Source organism: Eleutherodactylus coqui, chromosome 6, assembly GCF_035609145.1.
Source record: "Eleutherodactylus coqui strain aEleCoq1 chromosome 6, aEleCoq1.hap1, whole genome shotgun sequence".
NCBI lineage: Eukaryota > Metazoa > Chordata > Amphibia > Anura > Eleutherodactylidae > Eleutherodactylus > Eleutherodactylus coqui.
Genome location: NC_089842.1, coordinates 153,572,810 through 153,589,699, shown reverse-complemented (window position 1 = coordinate 153,589,699; position 16,890 = coordinate 153,572,810).

The window sequence follows — 16,890 nt, the reverse complement described above, 5'->3', positions numbered from 1 at the left end:
GTAGTTAATGGCTGCACGATTTTCCAGGTAAACTGCTATATTGTTCATCGTTAAAGGCTGTTTTTCAGGTAAATGTCAGTTTATCCACAAAACTACCCGGTAATTATTTGCACCCCACACTGAACAGCGCGGCATGCGGATTTTAGCTGCAATTATCCAGTGTGAATAATGTAACTGAGATGCGATGATCAATATGTAGCTGCAGTTATCTGTGCAAAACTGCGAGTTGGAGCGCCTATTGTTCCTTCTATATCCAAGCTGTAGTTTTTTTATTGGTACTATTTTGGGGCGAATACGGCTCTTTTGATCACTTTTTTTTTATTGTTTTTGAGTCAAAATTAATAAAATAAGCATTTTGGCTCTTATTTTTTTTCTCCCTGCAGGTTAAACATTGCTCAATGTATTATACTGGTGGTTACGCATGCAGTGATATCGAACATGTGGTTTAAGTCTTAGTCCTTAAGGGGTTAAAAAAATAATTAAGACTTATTTTTCAAATCTGACATCTGTCACTTAATACGCTGATAGCTTTTGAATGCTTTTACTTGTTACTGGTAAATGTTCAACAATAAATTTTGCCTTTTATTAATAAAAATCTATATTTACTGAAAATTTAGAAAAATTTGCAATTTTCACATTTTTTTTTCCTTTGTAAGGGCTTATTCACATGAACGATATTATGATGTAAGTTTTGTGTCATCTACTCTTTTGAATGGGTTCATTTACACAAGTGATTTGCGTTTTTGTATTTTTTTTCTTCAGAGCCCGTTTTATCTCAGGGCGTTCAGAACGCCTCCCTCATTGTAGTCAATGCAATGGGACCTTAAAGTACATCATATGGCAATTGCAGGCAGCTTTTAGAAATGTCCCTTTTGTGGACATAAATCGCTGTTTAGGCACATGGCCAGCTTAGAAGGGAAGGAGCGCTATTTTGCTGGAATTTTTTTCTGATACGTATTCTATAGAAAATACTTTTCCAGTTATTCCTAGTATTTCGGATCAAGTTAATTTTTTAAAAAGCACTGGACAACAAGCCATTCCTTTACCGTGTGCTGAACAACTAAGCACTCTAGCTTTCATCCCCTTACAAGACGAGCCCATGTCTCCTGTGCATGCTTTTTAGGAACATTAACAAATCAAAAATATCCAATCCGGATTTTTATCCCCTCCGAACAAGAACTTCAGTCATGGACTCTTTTCAAATTCAAGGGGAAAAACAAATTACCAACTTAGATTCCAGATGCAACAGGATAGTAAATAATATATCACTAAACTAAAGAAAAGCACTAGAAGTAGAGATGAGCGAACGTATTCGTCCGAGTATTAGCGTGTTCGAGATGCTCGTTACTAGAGGCGAGCACCACGCGATGTTCGAGTTACTTTCACTTTCATCTCTGAGACGTTAGCACGCTTTTCTGGCCAATAGAAAGACAGGAAAGGCATTACAACTTCCCCCTGCGACGTTCAAGCCCTATACCACCCCCTGCAGTGAGTGGCTGGCGAGATCAGGTGTCACCCGAGTATATAAATCGGCCCCTCCTGCGGCTCGTCACAGACTTATTCTGACAGAGATCAGGGACAGTGCTGCTGGTGCCGGAGCTGCTATAGGGAGAGCGTTAGGAGTATTTTAGGCTTCAAGAACCCCAACGGTTCTTCTTAGGGCCACATCTAACCGTGTGCAGTAGTGTGGAGGCTGCTTTTTGCAGTGTTGCACTTTTTTTTTTTGTATATCTGCCGTGCAGAGCATTGCGCCCTGCAGTAATTATACATAGTCCAGGGCCAGTAGTGGTGGTGAGGCAGGGACAGAAGACATATATTTATTGAATATAGGCAGTGGGCCTTTCCAAAAACATTTTGGAAAAAAAATCTATTTGGGCTGCCTGTGACTGTCCTCAGTGTACTGGGTCTGTGCTGGGTGTAGTTGTCCTCCTAATTCATACGCAGCCAGCTAAGTGTTACAGCTGGGGAGCCACCACCACCAGCATGCGCAGGCATATGATGGCCAAGCACCCCACAAGGTGGGACGAAGGCCGTTCACCGCCTCCGGTTTGCACCACTGCCTCTCCCCCTGTGCCCCAACCTGCCACTGAGATCCAACCCCCCCTCTGAGGACACAGGCACTACCGTCTCCTGGCCTGCACCCACACCCTCACCTCCGCTGTTCTCGGCCCCATCCAGCAATGTCTCTCAGCGCAGCGTCCAGACGTCGCTAGCGCCACTGTTTGAGCGCAAGTACGCCGCCACGCACCCGCACGCTCAAGCGTTAAACGTGCACATTGCTAAATTGATCAGCCTGGAGATGCTGCCGTATAGGCTTGTGGAAACGGAGGCTTTCAAAAGCATGATGGCGGCGGCTGCCTCGCGCTACTCGGTTCCCAGTTGCCACTACTTTTCCCGATGTGCCGTCCCAGCCCTGCACGACCACGTCTCCCGCAACATTGTAAGCGCCCTCACCAACGCGGTTACTGCCAAGGTCCACTTAACAACGGACACGTGGACAAGCACAGGCGGGCAGGGCCACTATATCTCCCTGACGGCACATTGGGTGAATTTAGTGGAGGCTGTGACCGAGTCAGAGCCTGGGACCGCTCACGTCCTACCCACCCCCAGAATTGCGGGCCCCAGCTCGGTGCTGGTATCTGCTGCGGTGTATGCTTCCTCCACTAAACCACCCTCCTCCTCCTCCAACGCAACCTCTGTCTCACAATCAAGATGTGTCAGCAGCATGTCGCCAGCAGTCGGTGTCGCGCGGCGTGGCAGCACAGCGGTGGGCAAGCGTCAGCAGGCCGTGCTGAAACTACTCAGCTTAGGAGAGAAGAGGCACACGGCCCACGAACTGCTGCAGGGTCTGACAGAGCAGACCGACCGCTGGCTTGCGCCGCTGAGCCTCCAACCGTGCATGGTCGTGTGTGACAACGGCCGTAACCTGGTGGCGGCTCTGCAGCTCGGCAGCCTCACGCACGTGCCATGCCTGGCCCACGTCTTTAATTTGGTGGTTCAGCGCTTTCTGAAAAGCTACCCACACTTGTCATACCTGCTCGGAAAGGTGTGCCGGGTCAGCGCACATTTCCGCAACTCCAAGACGGACGCTGCCACCCTGCGGACCCTGCAACATCGGTTTAATCTGCCAGTGCACCGACTGCTGTGCGACGTGCCCACACGGTGGAACTCTACGCTCCGCATGTTGGCCAGGCTCTATGAGCAGCGTAGAGCTATAGTGGAATACCAACTCCAACAGGGGAGGCGTAGTGGTAGTCAACCTCCTCAATTCTTTACAGAAGAGTGGGCCTGGTTGGCAGACATCTGCAGACATTCTGTTACCTTTAAATGACTTGCTTTGTGTATAGGTTATATGCTATGGTTAAGGCTTAGATTTTTGCCATAATGCATATGTCCCCGTTCACACTTGTGAGCGGTCTTACCTTTTCATGGATATATTCTAATAGATACATTTCATGGCAAGTGCTGGAGCTGTATTAATTGCTTTACAATGGCTTTTTATAGAGTTATGATGAAACAATAGCCTGTCAATGCCATAATATAACTTGTTGCAGAAAGCCATCATAGTCAAGTTAAACTTTGCTACATCTATATGTTGAAAATAATACTGTATACAGCTCAAGCAGAACAGCAGCACTGCATAGAAATCATCGTCGGCTCGTTCACTAATCGTTCAGTTTAAAAACCGATCGTTCAGTCGTTCTCATTACTTATACAGCAAATGTGAACGACTGAACGACTTTTCGTTCGAATGAGCCAACGATGTATCTGCTGTATAAACAGGCTGTCCGAGAGAACTGTGATGTCATTTGCTTCTTCAAGCAATAAATAGTTTGGTGTAAACGGGCCCCAACCATAAGTCTGTTTGCTCTCTGATGTGATGACATGTCGTTCATAATAAAGACATATCACCTGACTGAAGGACAGGTAATCGTATAGCATTGACAAAGGGAAGCATACAGTAGGGGAAGGAAAACTGTGAATTCTGGTTAGAGGAGCTTGCATCGCCTTAAAGGGGTTGTCCCACCGTGCGATTTGGATCTATATACTTCTGTATGGCCATTACAAAGCACTTTGTAATATAATGTGTGCTTTGTAAATACGCCATACAGAAGATATATACTTACCTGATCAGGAGCCCATTCCGGTGCCCCCCCCATTTACCTGTCCGTTGTCCTTGGCTCCGACTATTCCAGCGGTGTCTCTTCATCCACTAGTCGTACATGCGCAGTAGCTCTTGCCGGCTGGTCGGGTCCTGTGAATGCTCCTATTAGATCCTCTGCTGTTGCATTGCCTGTGCCCCCAATGGTTTTTATTTACTGTACTGCATATCATATTGACACACATGATTGGCTGCAGTGTTCACATCCGTGATGTGACAAGAATCCCCTACAACTTAGTACAGCGCAGTAAACATTGAAACGGCAGTGCTGCAATACCAGGGGATATACGGTAATAGGTAAGTCCTCCTTTCTTATTTTATACAGTTCCCCATCATAGTATTTTATTTTATCCTGGACAACCCATTAAAAGACTTTGGGGGGATATAAGTGTAAAAAGAGGCACCTTTCTTTAATAAGATATATTACAAATTTTCTTTCTTTCACTTCTACTACCACTGTACGCAAAGCTGTTTGTAGTTGGGGGTATACTGGAAATGAATTGTCCAGATTGGAAAATCTATTTTCAAATACTGAATTAGGAAACTATTACACTAAGGCTGCATTCACACGAACGTATATCGGCTCGGTTTTCACGCCGAGCCGATATACGTCGTCCTCATGTGCAGGGGGGGAGGATGGAAGAGCCAGGAGCAGGAACTGAGCTCCCGCTCCCTCTCTGCCTCCTCTCCGCTCTGCCTCCTCTCCGCCACTCTGCACTATTTGCAATGGGGAGAGGCGGGATGGGGCAGGGCTAAATTCCGAAACTTAGCCCTGCCCCCGTTCCGCCTCCTTTCATTGCAAATAGTGCAGAGGGGCAGAGAGGAGGCGGGAGCTCAGTTCCTACTCCTTGCTCTTCTATCCCCCCCCCCCCTGCACATGAGGACGACGTATATCGGCTCGGCGTGAAAACCGAGCCGATATACGTTCGTGGGAATGCAGCCCACAGGCTATGAACACTTTTTTAAGGGGGGGGGGGCAATTATTTTTCACTTAAACACAACAATCATCTTTGCAATAGGGTTTAATTAAACATTTTGCACCGTTTGTTTTCTGCAGTTTTTACATATCACTGTATATAGAAACTGCAGTCTAATTCTCATTATGATATCAGTCAGTGAGGGTGGACTGACGGCTTGGTTTTCAGCCCTCATCTCTTCCTCCTGCACCTTTTATCAGCTAATTTATGACTACAACAACCATAGACTTTACTGTAGTCCTAAATCGGCTAATAAGTACATTTAGAAAAAGACAGAGTAGAGGGAAACCAACAGTCAAGAATTATCAAAGGCACATAAGTGGGGACACTGTTAGAGAATTTGCAATGGGTCTAGGAGCTTTGGGTCACTCCCTCAAATGCAATACACAACTCCCAGCAAGCACTACCAAACTCCCTAGCAAGTCATAACTGAAAAAGACAAAAACACTTTACTGTATAGTTATTATTTTGTTAAAAAAACATCCTGAACACACTTTCCTATAAAATACATTTCTTGACTTTACATTTTTACCATACTTTTTTTGCAATAGTTTTATATTTTTCTAAAAACTTTTTTTTACTAAAACATTTTTTTCTATTTTCTACAAAATAAACAGTGTTTGGCCTCGGTTACATAGATTTAGCATTTTGTATGTATGTAATATATATGATAATTACTGCTTCCTTTTCTTATGTATAATCCTGTACTTTAACATTACCACAAAAAGGATCTAGTCAGGAAGAAGTGAATGTCTGGTATGTGAGCATGATGATACTGGTGATTAATAATTGAACAATCATAGACAAAGGCCACTTTCACACCTGCGTTAGGGTCAGTTCAGGGTTTCTATCTCTCTGCTCCATTTTTGGAGAAGAGAAATGGATATAAAATGGAACACAAACTGATCTGTTTTTTTTTTTTGCCACTGATTTTAATGGGATTTGAAAAAAAACAAAACGGAAAACCAAACTGAAAGGCATGTGCTTGCTTCCATTCAGTGAGGTTTACGTTATTTTTACAGAAAAATAACAACACTGCAGACTGCTTCCATTCTGTCAGGCTTCAGTTTTTTCGGATGGAAAAATAGCGCAAATGGAAGTCTTTCAGTTTGCTTTCTGACCTTTAGAAACCCCCATTGAAATCAATGGGGAAAAAAGGATTAGTTTATTTTCAGCTTTATATCAGTTTCTCTCCTTCAAAAATGGAGCAGAGAAACCCTGAACTGACCCTAACGCGGGTGTGAAAGCAGACTAAGGGCTTATTCAGACGACCGTATATCAGCCGGGTATTCACGCCAGCCGATATACGGCGTCCCTCCCTGCAGGGGAGGAGGCTGAAAGAGTCGGGAGCAGTGCACTGAGCTCCCACCCCCTCTCTGCCTCCTCTCCACCCCTTCCCTGCCCCTCTGCACTATTTGCAATAAGAGGGGCAGAGCGTTAGTTTTGGAAATTAGCTCCGCCCCATCCCGCCTTCCCTCATTGCAAATAGTGTAGAGGGGCGGAGAGAGGGTGGGAGCTCAGAGCACTGCTCCCGGCTCTTCCAGCCTCTTCCCCCTGCAGAGAGGGACGCCGTATATCTGCCAGCGTGAATACGCGTCCGATATACGGTCGTCTGAATAAGCCCTACAATTGTTTGAAGGAAACCGTTCTGGCAACTATTGTTGTATGTAATTCCCATTTGTAAGACACAACATGATTTTTGCCAATGCGATCTATCAGGACATTATACGGTTTTAGTAAATATTTTAAACCAGAGATGTCAATAAATAAGACAATGTAATTGTATCATGTTACAGTTTTCTGTGCATCAAAAATGTTTATAGAGAGAAGTTCACTGTATATAGCTGTTATTTATTCTGGATCTACAAGCTGCAAATACATACTGGCTACCTGTGCAATACATTGCCTTTGAGTGGATTTCTTGTATTTAAAGTTTGTTCAGCGACATTTTATAGCTTTATATATTATAGATACTGTATATAGTGTTGGAGTGCAGTACCAAAAGTAACCCGTAGGCGGTCATTGGGCAGGTGGTCTGAGAAAATATTCAGCAGAGAAAGGGTCTAGTCTGCTAATTAATCAGAAAATGCTTGTATGGGTGTGGCTGGAGGAGAGCAAACCCCCAGACTTGCTATGCTCTAGGTTCTTTCTAGTCCATTGCAACCCAAGTTCTGGTGTAGTGTGGAAGGGCCACTAGTCTGACAAGAGTGGGCGCCCTTTGACTGGCACCCTGGATAGGTATGAAGTGATGTGTTTGACGCACTAGGCCTGTATGGTAGGCAAGGTAAAGTCTGTTACTTAGCGGCCAGACGGCCAGGGACTTGTATGTATTCATGTACACTGTGACGAATAACAACAGTGTGAAGATCATATTATGATTTCTGTTGATTTACTACAATAAAGGACAGATTTTCTAAATTTGTTTCAAAATTCTGGCCTGGGCCTGGTTTACTGGTGTGCAACACTCCATTTGGTGAAGGAAATATGGCAATCCAATGAGCTAACAGTTCCCAAGTTGTCACAACAGTTATAGGGGTATATTTACATAAGCCAGTGTATGAAAAGCTGGTCTAACTAAAGATTCTGCAGCACGTCGCCAGTGTGCTGAGTGCATTCGCCGGACAGAAGAAAGAAGATCCGGCCACGATGGAGGAGAGACCCACAGCGTGCGGACAGGTGAGTAAATGTCATTTTTGGCTCATTGCTGCGGGCACGGGTGGAAACCGTGTGTGCCCGTGGACATGAGCCTAATGCAGGGGGCAGTTAGCTTTACCTACATTAGATCACTGTATTGTCCTTGGGGTAAAGAGGACTCTTAAAATGCACATCACTGGAACAAGGTCTGTGTAAATTCAGCTATGGAGTAAAACAGACTGTAACTTGGGATCAGTGGGAGCAAAATTCAAATAATTACAATGGGAATAATTAATGCAGGACTTTACCCTTAACCCTTTCCAATCCACTGTCTGATGTCTAGAGACATTCTGACTGAAGGCTGTACAGCTCCGATGTCGGAAGACGTCCAGCAGGGTATTCTTACTGTATATTACTGGCCGCTCTGTTGTCGGGGGCCTCTCCAGCATATCCCATACCGCAGTACTGTCTCTAGCCAGCAGATGGCACCATTGTATAATGGCAGAGAGAGAGAGCCCTCTAGGAAACTCTGAATCCAAAATTGCATTGCAAAGGGTTAAAAGTTGACATAGTGAAAAAAAAACTGGGCTTGATTTATGAATATTGTCTGATTGGAAAACTGGCAAGTGATCAGAAGTCTGTTAAAAGTTTCCAGAGCACAAAATATGTTATTTATTGCACAATCTTACCTGGGCATTCCTAAATGGCATTATTTTAGTTGCATACTCATTTCTAGTTATGTGGCGTCCTCTACTGGCAGAGAATATATATATATTCTCTGCCAGTAGAGGGCGCCACATAACTAGATATGACACATATATAGATTTGTTGCAATATACAGTAGCCACACCTTATCATATGGCTTAAAAAGTAATGCACAGCTAGTAAGGGGGATTTTTACTGCTCTGGACTCCAGTGATTGATCTATTATAAAAAGTTAAATGGTGCCCCGTCTAACTTTTCTCCTCACATTGATGTTCACTGCTACTGGCTGCAGGGGCCTGCCACCAGCACCATTCCCTTGAGAATAGGGCTGCGCTGCTTTACCCTGCACAGCTTGGTGGTTGAGGGCCACTGTGCATCAGCTGCATTCTCAGAATCAGTAGGGGTCCCAATAGTTGGATCAAACACTATTCTGTCAAAACTAATTGGACACCTGAGCAAGAGTCAAAAGTAGTGTTTATTTCCATATGTTACTATTTAGTGGGGGTCCTTTGGCCCTAATGACATGGAATACTCTCTGTGACATACTTTCTACTAACTGATACACTAATACTAAGCTGTTATTTCCCTCCATTCATCCTGCAGGCATCTGGTGAGTTCTCTCAAAGAAGATGGACGCAGTTCATATTTCCTGACCTGACATTCCAGTGTGTCCCAAAGATGTTCAGTAGGGTTCAGGTTTGGACTCTGTGCAGCTAGTCCAATCGTGGAACATTCATATCCGCAAACCAACATACAAAAACAGCATTTGATTTATGACAAGGCGCACAATGTCTTATTGGAAGTATTGCTGACGCCCGCTGCCTTGGGGTCACACTGGACTCTGACCTCTCCTTTATCCCTCACATCCAATCTCTGGCCCAGACATGCCTCATGCACCTCAGGAATATTGCTAAAATCCGTCCGTTCCTCACCACGGACACGTTAAAGACACTCATTGTCGCCCTCATCCACTCCCGACTCGACTACTGCAACTCGCTGCTCATTGGCCTTCCCCGGATCGGACTCTCTCCTGTCCAATCCATACTACTATTGTCTAGATTATCAAGTCACACCCCCATGTTCATGGTTCTTGCCACTACAGCCAACAGACCAAGACCACGCCACATAAAACTGACCAATGAATTGCACGTCATGATGGACGGCTTGCCTGCGGCATCATAACCTATATAGTCAATAGTGTGTAATTCCCATCATAAATTATGGCTGACACCTCCAAGGGTCTGCATCTTATGTAGCATAGTTTAGGATACATGACGTGCTAATAAGACATGATACGTTCTACTAATAGGGATGTCCAAATACTTTTTATAGCATAGTTTAGCAATATGCCATTGCTTTATTAGATGGGCAATTCCACCATTAAGCAATTTTGTTAGATCCTTTTGGCTGTGCTCACACAAAAGAAGTTGTTGTGGATTTCAATAGCCAGCAGGAGTTAGCCCCATTAGCTCTGTTGCTGTGTTCTAAGTTCACAGACGATTGCCTTGTATTTTTTTTTTACATTTCCAGTAAAAGTCCCTTAATTCAGCATTTGATAGTACAGAATTCTAATAATCCATAATAAATGACAAAATAATATGTTAGGTATCTGTAGAGATAAATTCAGGGGGGAAACTGCAGCCCATGAAAATATGTTAAACCATGAAAGGACACATATTAAACAGCAGCCATATTTATGTGTTTATTTAATCAAACTTGGCTTTACAATACTTGTATTACAGCTATAAGTGAGCCGCCATTTACTCCACCGACCGTTGTTAGACATGAGCCCCTTTCCAAGTCTCTTGCTGTTCTTTAAATGTACCACTAGATGGCAGCAAAGCCAAAATCTTCAATGATTTGCATGCACTGACCCTCCTTGCAGGGGACTGGAGATGTGGAGAAGGGTAAAAAGTAGAGATGAGCGAACGCGTTCGTCCGAGCTTGATATTCGTGCGAATATTAGGGTGTTCGGGATGTTCGTTATTCGTAACGAACACCATGCGGTGTTCTGGTTAATTTAACTTTCTTCCCTGAGACGTTAGCGCTTTTTTTTGGCCAATATAAAGACAGGGAAGGCATTACAACTTCCCCCTGCAACGTTTAAGCCCTATACCACCCCCCTGCTGTGAGTGGCTGGGGAGATAAGGTGTCACCCGAGTATTGAAATCTGCCCCTCCCGCGGCTCGCTATGGATGCATTCTATATGCGCTCAATGGGGCCAGCGGCAGCAGCGCTGACCCCATTGAGAACATATAGAAGACAAATCCTTCTTCTCTGGCACAGCTGTAACAGCTGTAGCAGAGAAGAACGATGTTTGCCCATTGAATTCAATGGAGCGGCAATACAGCATGTTCCACTGAATGCAATGGGCTGCCGGCGATCGCAGGATGAATGGTCGGAAAGGGGTTAAATATATAACCCCTTTCCTGCAATTCATCCAGAAATGTGTTACACTAAAAATATATACCGGCGTATAAGGCGACGGGGCGTATAAGACGACCCCCCAACTGTCACCTTATACGCCGGTAATACAGTGGAGAAAAGAATAAAAATCATTACTTACGTTTTTAGATGATCTGCGGCGCTCCTGCAGGCTGTCACTCCCTCCTGGTCCACGGCAGAGTATTGCTTTCTCCACAAAAGACTTTAAATCCCTGCCTCCAGAAGCACACGTGCCTTCAGCCAATCACAGCCAATGACAATGATGTCATTGAATGGCTGTGATTGGCTGTGTTTCTGGAGGCGGGGATTTCAAGGCTTGAAATCCCCGCCTCCAGAAACACAGCCAATCACAGCCATTCAATGACATCATTGTCATTGGCTGTGATTGGCTGAAGGCACGTGTCTTTCTGGAGGCAGGGATTTAAAGCCTTTCATAGAGAAAGCTTGTCTGCCGTGGATTAGGAGGGAGTGACAGCCTGCAGGAGCGCCGCAGATCATCTAAAAACGTAAGTAATGATTTTTATTCTTTTCTCCACTGTATTACCGGCGTATAAGGTGACAGTTGGGGGGTCGTCTTATACGCCCCGTCGCCTTATACGCCGGTATATATTTTTAGTGTAACACATTTCTGGATGAATTGCAGGAAAGGGGTTATATATTTAACCCCTTTCCGACCATTCATCCTGCGATCGCCGGCAGCCCATTGCATTCAGTGGAACATGCTGTATTGCCGCTCCATTGAATTCAATGGGCAAACATCGTTCTTCTCTGCTACAGCTGTTACAGCTGTGCCAGAGGAGGACGATCTTTATGCTGACAGTGGGGGGGGGCACTCTTGCCGCTATTGTGGCTTAATAGTGGGACCTGTGAACTTGAGATGCAGCCCACCATGTAGCCCCTCGCCTGCCCTATCCGTCACTGTGTCATTCCCATCACTTTCCTGAATTGCCCAGATTTTCACACATGAAAACCTTAGCGAGCATCGGCGAAATACAAAAATGTTCTGGTCGCCCATTGACTTCAATGGGGTTCGTTGTTCGAAACGAACCCTCGAGCATCACGGGAAGTTCGTTCCGAATAACGAACACCCGAACATTTTGGTGTTCGCTCATCTCTAGTAAAAAGTTATCCAAGATAGTAACTAATATTACTGCTATTTTAAGAAAATGATGTATGTTGCAGTCATAACTCAATAGAAAACTGTTAGCGCTCCGTCCAGGGTTTGTATCTGCTTAGTTTTTGGAGGAGAGAAAGTGGTTAGCAAAAATTGGGCAGTGTAATTTTTCCATTTAAAAAGAAAAAAACAGAATGGAAGCAAACAGAAGCCTTTTTGTTTGCTTCGCATTTTGTTTTTTAAGCCCCTTTGAAATCAATGGGGGAGAAAAAGGATTTTTTTTTTTTTTCATTTTATTTGTTTCTCTCCTCCAAAAACAGAGCAGAGAGATGGAGACCCTGAACTGCGCCTAACAGAGGTGAGAAAACACCTTAATTGGTTCTGGAGCCTTGAAAATGTCATCCAAAAGTACAGCAAAATAAAGAGTAAAGAAAAGTAAAGGGGTTGTGACAGCATTTGACTTTATCCCCTATCCATCTGATAGGGGAAAACCTGCAGAGGAGTGGGGGGGTCTTACCGCTGAGACCCCCACCAATGTCAAGAACGGGGGTCTTGTGTCCCCTGTCCTGACCAGGGGCAGATTGGGAAATTAAAATGGCCCTGGAAAAAATCAGAACGTGGCCCCATGTTGTAGGTGGGCCCAAACCAGCAGAAAGCAGGAAGAATTCAAGTAGGTAGCGGTTAACTAATCGCCTGCCGCAGGCGTGAGGATAGTAAGAGAGTAGAAACTATGTGGTATATGTAGCTTGCTGCAGTAAATTTACTATGAGGCATAGAACAGGTTAGAAGTGGAAGTATAGAACATTAAGGTGCCGCCTATTTCTAACCTGTTAAGCCTCCATGTAAATGAACATCACAGACTGGCTTGCCTTTAGCATTTATGTCATATGTCCTGTGTCCCGCATGATCCCTTTGCTAACTGACAGTCGAGCTCTCGCTACAATGGCAAGGATCAGGAAGACTCTGATCCCTGTCATTTAACTCCCTAGATGCCACAGTCAATAGCAAAAACGTAATTGGAGGATGCCAATGGGTAACCAAGGCAGCTGGAGGCCTAGGAAAGACCCCAAGATAGGCCACAGCAGTATGACTATTGGGATGATCCTTCAGCACCACCTAATAGATTGCTTTGCAGTCTTAGACGCACATGGAATAATATTTTGCTATGCTGAGTATACAAAAGATCACCTTGTGTCGTCCCTCGTGAAGTCCATATAAGCTATTACAGTACCATTATATCCAGTGATCACAGGTGACGTCCCCTCTGACTAGAGTCATTTAATTTCTATTTTACTTCATCTAGCCCAGACTGCCATGATGGCTTCTCCGGGTCACAACTTGTCTCTGTAGAATTAGACACAGACCTCTTTGATACCTCACTTTACCAGGGACCTGGCTTCATTTTCCAAACTTCCACATAATCTCCCCACGCATTGTACCCTGGGTAGTAGTAATGTCACCTGAGGTAACCCACACAGTTATAGTATCTGCCTTTTTATGTTCCCTGTAGGCCACACATAATAAATACCACTTTTCATGTCCCACACAAATAATAATGCTCCGCTGTCCCTCACAGGCCCTCGCCCAGTAATGCTTCATATATGTCCCCACTCAGTAATAATCTCTCTCACAGGCCCCCACTCAGTAATAATGCCCCATAGAGGCCCTCGTATGGTATTAATGCTCAATATAGGCCCCCTCAGTAATAATGCCTCTCACAGGCTCCAATCAGTAATGCCCCATATAGGCCGCCACCCAATAATAATGCCCCTCATAGGCTCCACTCAGTAATAATTCTCCATATAGGTCCCTGCTCAGTAATAATCTGCCTCACAGCCCCTGTATAAGCCCTCCTGTGTAATAATGCCGCAGCCTGCACTCAGTACTGCTTCCCCTCATAGACCCCAGCCCTCCCCCCCACTCAGTAGCGTTGCCACACAGTAATGTAATATTCATCTGACATATTCATTGTAGGTAGGTGTTGGAATTCTTGGACATTAGGCTGACTGTGGATAATCAGAGGTATGTTCAAACTGATCTGTATAAGAAGCAGAGGCGTAACTTGAAGCTTCTGGACCCCAATGCAAAATGTATAACGGGGCCCCAACTATAATGCTTTATTCAGAGTACTGGCCTCCCTATATGGAGAATAGAGACCTAAGGCTCCTGGGCCCGGGTGCAACCGCATCCCCTATAGTTACACCCCTGATAGGAAGGACACAGTGGTTAATTATCTTCCATATGTCACTTCTGCACATACTCCATCTATTATAAAGGCGATTCCAGTGGGCCAGTTCGCAAGGGCCAGACGCATATGCTCTAATGAAGAACAATTTGAGATATAGACATGAGATCTTAAGGAAAGATTTAAAGAGAGAGGAAATAGTAATAGATCGATAAACAATGGTTATACTAGAGCATTATGATTGAATCGTAAATGCTCTTTGACCATTTAATAGAAAATATGAGGAGGATCGACGAGTAAGACTTATGCCCCATTTACATGCAACGATGATTGCTCAAAATTCGTTCAAAAGATAGTTTGATTGACAGTTTGAGCGATCATTTTGCATAAACTACTAATGCCCATTAGTAGCTTATTAGCTTCATTTGCATGTAAATGATGCTCCCTTCGCTGTATGCAGATAACAGCAGGGGATATTTTATCTGCATACAGCCACTTTGTTCTGCCTGGGGACTGCAGCTGAAAACAATGTTATCAGCCAACTCATGGAGAACTCAGCGGTCCCTGCTATCACGAACGATGGATTTCAAGCTCACATGAAATCCATAGTTCGGCAGAAAAGTAAACGGTGGTAAGATTTACACAGGATTGTTGCTTAAAAGGCATCGTTTGAACAATTTTTTAACGATAATCATTACGTGTAAAAGGGCCCTTATTTCTACTTACAATTACAGATGGGTGGATAAGCGGACGGTCTTCAGGAAACATTAGCTGATTTTGATGACAGACTCAGTTTTGTCTTCATGCGACGCTGACATTCCACTAATGGCTGCACGGACATGTAGAAATCTTACAGACATTTTGATTGGAAGCCATTATGTTCCCAGTTAAAAACTATTTTGGTGCTACTAAAGTTAAAGGGGTTGTCTCGCGAAATCAAGTGGGGTTATGCACTTCTGTATGGCCATATTAATGCACTTTGTAATATACATCGTGCATTAATTATGAGCCATACAGAAGTTATTCACTTACCTGCTCCATTGCTAGCGTCCTCGTCTCCATGGTTCCGTCTAAATTCGCTGGCGGCTTGCTTTTTTAGACGCGCTTACGCAGTCCGGTCTTCTGCTCTGAGCACGAGCCGCTTCAGTGTGCTCGCCGCTACAGCTCTTCTGCGCATGCGCAGACAAGCTGTATCTTCTCGGGAGCGTGCTGGAGCGGCCATTCTGCTACCATCCTCTGTTAGAGGAAGGTGCAGAAACTGGAGCCGCCCAGCCGAGAAGCCCAGCCGAGAAGCCGCCCAGCCCAGCCGAGCCGCCCAGGGGCCTACCGCTGGGGAGTCGGGGGCTAGCGCCGGCTACCTGCTGCCTGGCAGTGGGTGACTGGTCGGTCACGTTCAATCCCGGGGTCCGGTCGGCGGCTGCGGGGCGTCTGGTTGTCAGGGAGACACATCTGGTAGCGTCTCGGGAGCGCGCACGTCGGGCTACTACAAGCGACGGGAAAAGAGTCGGCGGCCATCTTGGGGAAACTTTGTATAAGTTGCTGAAATGCTGGAACTGTAAGTACAAACCAGCTAGAAAAGTCATTTACAGGGGGGCTTAGTAATGTATGCTTAATTAGGGGGACTGGGCAAAAAAAAAATTTCACTGCTTCCTCGAGACAACCCCTTTAAGCAGGGATATTATCCATGTGGAATATGTGATGCATGTTGTAACATGTTAACAGCCAATGAATTTACCGCTGTTGATGGTAGGAGAACATTTAATATCAGACACTTTATGACATGCAACACAGATATCATGGGATATTTAAGGTTCAAATAGATTTTTTATTGTACATCAACAGTTTGGTCACATTTTGAGATCATTTCAACATTATCGAAATATACAGTAAAGTAAACTTGATAAACTATTGTAGATGGGTCTACTTCAGGAACTTATTATAAAAACAGAGAGTTAGCAGAGAAACCATGGGATATTTAAACAACCTGCCCATGTTATAAAATATATGTAGTGCATATTACTAAGGAGCTCTGGATCAGGATGAGGAAACCTGTTGGGGACATTGTTGAAGCGAAGAAGTAAGATGATGATGACATTCTCAAGAAAATCCCTAGGCACTTTAAATTACATCACAACTGTGATCCAAAGGGTTGTATGGTTAGGGGCATTGACCGATTATGCTGTGATTGTTACAGACTATGGATCCACTGGACCAACTAACCAAGCCTGGACCAGTCCGGGAGTAGTTGTCAGCTGACTTCTCGGATAGAGGGACTGTTGCCAGGAAAAGGGAGACTGACACTTGGCTGCAGAGAGAATAGAAGACCCCTACCTACCAGCAAGGCGATCGCCCCAATAAGGGCGGCCCTGCGCTGGAACCTCGGGTGTGGCTATCCCTAATGGAGTAGCAAACATAGGAACTGGCTGCAGACAGAGGAGCACGCAGATGCAGGACAGAGCAAGGGCAAACCATAGACAGGAATGGGAACTGACTAGAAATGAGTGAGTATACTCGCTAAGGGCAATTGCTCGAGAGAACATTGCCCTTAGCGAGTACCTGCCCGCTCGAGAGGAAAGGTTCGGGTGCCGGCGGCGGGCAGGGAGCTGCGGGGGAGAGCAGGGAGGAACGGAGGGGAGATCTCTCTCCCTCTCTCCCCCGCCCCCCCCCC